The following is a 7,557-nucleotide window of genomic DNA, read 5'->3' on the forward strand; positions in this document are numbered from 1 at the left end:
ATTTCATTAGTTTGTTTTTATTAAATATTTCTGTTAAACAAAAACTCAAAAGTAATGGCTGATTTTGATTAATTAAATCTTCAATACATTTTAATTTGTTGTTACTTTGGAACCTTTTAAGTCATTTTTGTGAGCATTGTGGACTTTCTGTCTTTAACTGAGGGGTACCAACAATTTTGTCCACCACTGTAACTCTCTCTATGATTTTCAAAGACAAAAATTCAGGAAAAAAATACTGATACATTTAAAAAACAAACAAAACAAAAAAAAAAAACAATAAATAGTGGATCCTCTCCCGCCATAATCTTCTTTGAGGGCTGCAGCTCATCACACGTCTCACAGTTTGTGCAGCTGTTCTGTGTCCTCCACGTCTGTTTCTCATCCAGTAATAATGACAAAGCAAATTTCTATGTCTCCTGCTACAGCTAAACATATATCTGCGTTACCTTTTCACCACTACAGAGTTCCCTTGTTAGTTACAGGAGATACGTTCTAAAAATTACCCTGATCGGTTAAATCCACAGAGTCTGATTACAGCCGTTTATGGCAGTAAAACTCCTCACTGCACACTTTCTACACTTTTCTCTGACATGCATGAAGATTTTGACCCTTTTCTCTTGTTGAAGTTCTCAAACCTTCATATAAATGAAGAATCTAAGAAGATGAACTGCGACGTAGAAAGGGAAGACTGTCTTCTGTTCTATTTGACAGGGATTTTAGAGGGTTTCAAATCGGGACACAGACTGCAGTAGGGTGAATAAAATGTCACGTCTTGATCGTGTGGCCAGATTAAAAAACAAACAAACATGGGTCTCTGATATTGTTCAGAGGGCCGGACAAAACATGGAGGCGGGCCGGATCCAGCCCGTGGGCCGTAGTTTGCCCACCCCTGTTCTAATGTCAACTGGAAAGTAATTAGAAAGTATTCCGAAATTATGGGGTTAAGAGGAAGGACAGTCAGCTGGCTAATCTCTATACCATGAGTTGAAATAAGGTCCAGGGTGTGCTTGTGACAGTGAGTGAGTTCATTTATGTTTTGTGTGAAACTAACATTATCTCATAAAGCTGCAAATGCATTTAGACAGTCGCTGGGGTCATCAACATGAATATTAAAATCCTCCATTATTATAATTTGATCAGAATCAAAAACAATAGTAGATAGAAAGTCAGAAAACGGAGAGATTCTGACAACGGGCCGGGAGGGCGATTTTATGACATCATGCAATGATGAGCATGATGTCACACAATTATGCATGATGACATCATTATGTCATTATGCAACTATGTCATATGATCTTTAAAAAAGACATTGTATGACATCATACAGACATTGTATGACATCATACAGACATTGTATGCAATCATAAGACATTGTATGACATCATAAGACATCATAACATTTGATGCAAAAGTTTACATAAATACCATTGTAAATTCACTCAGTAGACGTGAACACATGCGAAGGAGACGAGAGGAAATGAATCCTGAGGAAAGCGACCCCACAAGTGAACCCGGAAAAAGACACCAACAGAGCCAAACAATGGCATCTGTTGAAACCACCGAGGTTCACGAGTTGGAAACCCCTAAATCTCCGGATCCTCCACAAGACGAGGCGGACGGGGTCTTCCAAGAAAAGGTCAAAATAAACGGCAAAACTGTGCTAATTGGAGTCAAGGGCCTTGTTCCAGTTGTGGAGAGACACCTAAACAAGATCTCTTCTGTGCAGTGGGCTTTGCTGAAGGCAGGACACATTGATGGGGAAACCGTAGTCATTCTGGCTGATTTGGTTACAGAAATCATACAGACATCAGCAACTGATGTTCTCAAGGTTCTGATTCCAATGGTCCAGAAGAAAGTTTCTCCCCGTCAAAAGCTCCCATCCATAAAAACTGTGCTGGGAAATGCCCTCTCCAAAAGCATCGCTCTTGTCCTTGGATTAAAAACGAAAATTTGTAATAAGACCAAGGAACTGACAGAGATGCTTGAGCACGAAATTCAACGAAAGGTGAACAAGGCATTGAAGAAAGCACAGGAAATGCCCCAAAGAGCGTCTCATTGTGTCAATGGATGTGTGTCAAACTTTAAACATCTTAGCCTCATGGTGAAAAACACTGGCAATCTTCTGCAAAGCTTTTTACAGAGGTTAAGGATCACAAAGGCCTGGACATACAGGAGTTCAACTGACTCAGATTTCACTGAGGAATCAGTTTACTCATTTCCAGAATACTCTCAAGAGACAAACATTGATTTAAATGAGGCTGTGGAGGGTGTGATCAGGATCCTCAGAAAGTGGACCAAGTGTTCAGAAGATGCGTGTGTGGATCAGGCAATTGAGATCGCCACTACCATAATGAATGACATGGAGGATGAGTCCAGGACTTCCACCACGGCTCATCCCTGTGTCAGTGTAGTGATGGGCCTCGTCAAAGACTTTCTTGCCTCACACTCACCATCAGACGATCCAAAGGAACACTCCACAGGATCTTCAGTGAAACTCTTTCACGAAATGTTAACAAGAGACTTGTGTTCAAGTGATAAATTCAAACAAGTTCTCACAGACATCGAGGACCTCTTTAATGAACTGATAAGGAAAGCAGAGAACATTGACATTAAAGAGTCCTCAGAAGAATCACCTGCTGAAGATGATGATGAAGGTGATGAATCATCCCTCTCACCTGATGAAAAAGAAGATGATGAAAGTGATGAATCATCCCTCTCATCTGATGACGAACAAGGGGATGAAAGCCCTCAGGTTTTGACAAATTTAGAAAACAGAGAAACTGGGACTCTACCAACAGAGAATGCAATAATTGGAGAACCCGTCTCTTCTAAATCAGTCACAGAGTCATCACCTACAGAGGAAACTTGGAACGACGCAGTTGTGACAGGCTTTCTGGTCATGATTTTATCAAACCACCTCAAAGAGAAAAAGAAGAACTCTAAGGAGGCGGCTGAAATCAAGACCTTAATTGAAAGTCTGTCAGACCAGGTGCTACCCAAAAAGGCATCTAAAATCTACAAAGGCCTTGTAGTACCTGGGACTTTGAACAACATAAAGACAGTCGTAATCACAGACCTCCAGAAGACGTTTGGCAACTCAGAAAAGTTCTTTGAAGCTGCTTTGACATCACCCGACTCGGTTGTTGAAGTAGTTATGGTCTGTGTAAAGGAGCACCTGGGAATAAGGAAAGAACCCTGCAAGAAAGGTGGCTTCAGAAGAGGACTGTCTCGATTTGCAACCTGCATGCGAAATCTATTTTGTCCATGCAGAGGTGTGGTCGAGAGCGATTCTTAGTTAGTTAAAAAAAATTGTAGGATTTAGTTACATTTGTTAGGACAAATGCAAATTTAGTTAAAATTGTAGGATTTAGTTACAATTTTAGGATTTAGTTATATTTGTAGGATTTAGTTTTAATTCTAAGATTCAGACATGATTACAGGATGTGGTCAAAATTGTAATTGGAAATAGTAATTTAAAGCTTAAGTTCAATGCTGCAAAATCTAAAAAAACTCAAAACAATGCTGAATTCAGCCATGAGGGGTAATTACTCAGAATTAAGAAAACACATGTACACAAATCTGGAAGCCCCAATTCAGTAACCAGGAATCTTAAAGAAAAAAAATTGTTCATTCACTTTTTTGTAAATAAAGAACCTGGAAGTTTAATTTAATATGTAAATCAACTAGTTTTCAGTCTTTAAAGATAAATAAATAAATATATAAAATAAAATAAAAATAATTCCCCTCCACCTGAACCGCCACCTTACTGTGGTGGAGGGGTTTGAGGGCTCAGGTTCCCCTAGGAGCTAAGCTGTCATGGGCTAATACCCCTGGTGGGGTATCCCATGGCAGACAGATCCGAGAAGAAGAGCCGGACTAAGAGCGGTTCTGAACTTCATTAATAGTTGGCTTCAATAAAGATCAGTTGTGTCGCCCGGACTGGCGTCACTGGGTCCCACCCATCGTTGACGACCAGGAGGGCCTAGCTATGAAGGTCATGTACCCTTGAAAGAATCCATGAATATCGGCCCCCAGCAGGGGCCCTAGGTATGAGAGCCATGCACCCCCCAATGACACTCTGTTTATGAGCCCGCACCAGGGGGCCTTAGTCATGCGATCAAGGAGCCGGTGCTCTATAACTCAAGACCCACTCCAATGAAAATGGTGTTTTTGGTGTTTTTAGCATGTTCTTGTGGTATTTTTCTGATGATGGAGAACATATACATAAAGGAAATTCAACTTAACATTGAATTACTGAGTTTTTCTTTATACAAATTATTGCGGGTTAGTAGCAGACAAAAATATGTTTGAAAGAGATCATATTTGTAAAAAAGTTGCAATCAACAGCCCACAAGCTCTCTGGTCCATTGTGATGCATCCAATGGTAGAGAAATAGATCCAAATATTTCTTAGTTTTTCTCATCTGAGCTGGAATTGACTCAAAATTGTACGTCTAGATACTTCTCAGTATTCTCTAATATTTGACGCCATTTTTGGTTTACCTCTAATGTTAGGATGGGGGTCTGAGGCTAGAGGGAGAGAGTGAAAACAGATATATCTCAGTAATGGAGATGGGAAGGGAGGGTGGGGTTGATCCACGCCAACAGTCCCTCCCACAAATCAAAGTTACATTTCTAATGCAGTGTTTTTCAATCTTTTTTGAGCCACGGCACACTTTAACCTTGACAAAAATCCCGCGGCACACCAGCATCCAAAAAAAAGCAGAAATTCATGGTCTGTATTGATCGACAGCCCCCCCCCCGCAATCTCACGTGGATTTTTGTGATAATTGTGGCAGAAAAAGCAGGAAGTTGCGGCTGTTTTTTTCTATGAGAAGAAATAAAAGTTAAATTAGAAAAATTTAGAAACTGTTTGTTTGTTGTGGTTTCAAGACGTTTCACAAGGACGACTCATTGTGCGCTGTCCATTTAAGCCAATGCATCATGGAAGATGTAGTGTGAAAACATCCGAAAAAGGGCAGAAAGACTCGCGTCTCTGAGCTTCATTGTGTTGTTCACTTGTTCCACGGTCTGACACCGGACTCTGTGGAAAGCTACACCGCTAGAGGCGAGCTTTAGCTGGTATTTTTGTTAGAACTGAGCAACTTTATCAGCAGAATTAAGAACAAGGAAGTGAAGACTTTAACCACTTCTGATTGGTCAGCCTGATGACATGTGATTAAGCCTTCAAGAATGATTGGCGGAGACAGTTAAAGGGGCAGGACTTTTCCTTACACAGTTATTGCTGCAGCTAAATTGCGGTACCATCATTCTTATCAAAATGTCTTTAATAGAATTAAATAAACACAAAGAAAAAGTAATTTTAAGATCTTTTATATTCCTAACTACTCAGTGTTTTATCAGGGCTTGTTTGGATGAACAAAGAGCTGATTTCCTGGAGATGGAAAATGTTTTTAGATCAGTGAATGAGGGCAATTTCCCACGGCACACTAGTGTGCCGCGGCACACTGGTTGAAAAACACTGTTCTAATGAACTCCTGCCGCTCTGCAGAAACTATGTCCTAGAAAACGACATTAGCTTTTTATTTGAGCTAAAAACAAGATAATCATGATTAAAAGACCAGTGGGAATGCTTTTACAATAATTGAAAAGATGATCAGTGAGTTTTTAACTGTTTTTTAATTTTTGAGAAGCTAAAAAAATTGATTTGCCGTTAAAATCCAATGCATGTGCAGCCTGTGATGTTGAAAATCATCCTAAATTGCCTGCTGCTCAGTGAGAATCGCAGTTCCCACAAACACCACCAGAGGCAGGTTGCAGAACAGAGCAATTCTCCAAAAACTCCCATGTTAAAAAGTCTAACTTTAAATACACATTAAAACTCTGAACCATCTGGTTTATGATTTTTTTTCTTTCAACTTGTGTTTTTTATAAAGAAAACATTTTTTTTTTAAATGATGAGAGCTCTAATTAGATCATACTCAGGCGTGTCTGACCCGGAAGGTGGATTGTCTAATTGCTGAACCTAAGAGGTTCAGAACCCAAGAGGTGGGCAGAGGTAGAGTGGTCGACTTCTGATCAGGGGATTAAAGGTTCAGTTCCTGCCCAGGTGTCGAAGTTTCCTTGGTCGAGACACTGCACCCCATATTGCTCCTGGTGGTTTTGTGTTGCTGCCAGTGTTCAGCAGCAGAACCGCCATCAGCGAGTGAATGCGTGTGTGGATGGGTAAATAAAATTGTGACAATAAAACGCCTTGGGCCTTCTAAGAAGGCAGTAAAGCACTGCACACACCATTTAGGATTCACTTTGTTTTGGAAAATGCAATTGGAGAATTCAGAGAAGATCCCTGCTGTGTCGTATTTGTCTGTGTTTGATGTTCAACCAAGCATCAATATGAAGAACTGACAAATATTTGTTCAGTGCTTCTCCACCTGATTAAATAAACGAAGAGCATCAACTTTTAACAACTGTTAACCTGACAATCCAGAGACGAGACCCGGGCGCAGAGCAGCAGTGTAAAACGCTCCTCTGAGCCTCCCTTAGGGTTAGTGCCGGTGCAAAACCCATGCAGGGAAAGTCAAGCAGGTTCGAGCTTTAGCTTATGTGCTGAAAGACAAATGAAAGGAGCGCGTCTTAGAAACCTTAAAGTGACAGACAGCAGTTCTCACAAGCAGAATTATGATGTAATTAAATGCGGTTAATTAAACATTCGATCCATTTCCTCCAAGTCCCTCTTAGTCAATGAGTTAATCATTGATAACAACCTTAGTCTTTTAGCCTTAACAGAAACTTGGCTCCATCAGGATGACTATGTTAGATTGAATGAAGCAACACCCCCCACTTATGCTAACTATCAGAAATCCAGGATTTCAGGGAAAGGAGGTGGTTTGGCAGTAATATCACAGTCTAGCTTACTTCTCAGCCCTAAAGTTAAAAATGCTTATAATTCATTTGAAAGCATCATATTGTCTTTAAGTCACCCAAACAGGAACACTCCAAAACCTGTTTTACTCATGATTATTTATCGCCCCCCCGGCCCATATTCAGAATTTTTAACTGAGTTTTCCGACTTCCTATTGACTATTGTCTTAGATTCTGATCAAACTATAATATTAGGGGATTTTAATATTCACGTTGATGACCCCAGTGACTGCCTAGGAACGGCTTTTGCAGCTTTATTAGATGATGTTGGTTTCACCCAAAGTGTGAATGAACCCACTCACTGTCATAAGCACACCCTGGATCTTGTTCTAACCCATGGTATAGAGATCAGCCAGCTGAGTGTCCTTCCTCTTAACCCCATCATTTCTGATCACTTTATGATTACCTTCCAGCTTACACTGGAACATCCTTCTGCACCAGTGAATAAGAAACAGCTTAGAAGAACCTTAACTGACCGTTCTGTGTCTGAGTTCAAACACACAGTTCAGCCAGTACTTACTGATATTCTGAGAAAATACTCTGAGTCCAGCTCCCATAGCATCAGTCCTAGTATAAATGACCACTTTGTTAATGATGCCTTACAAGCCCTCAGGAGTACACTCGATGTTGTTGCCCCCTTGAAACCTAAGTTCGTCAGACAAACCGAGTAGCACCG

The sequence above is a fragment of the Oryzias latipes genome, chromosome 18 (assembly GCF_053564925.1).
Source record: "Oryzias latipes strain Hd-rR chromosome 18, Olatipes_Hd-rR_3.1".
Classification (NCBI taxonomy): Eukaryota; Metazoa; Chordata; class Actinopteri; order Beloniformes; family Adrianichthyidae; genus Oryzias; species Oryzias latipes.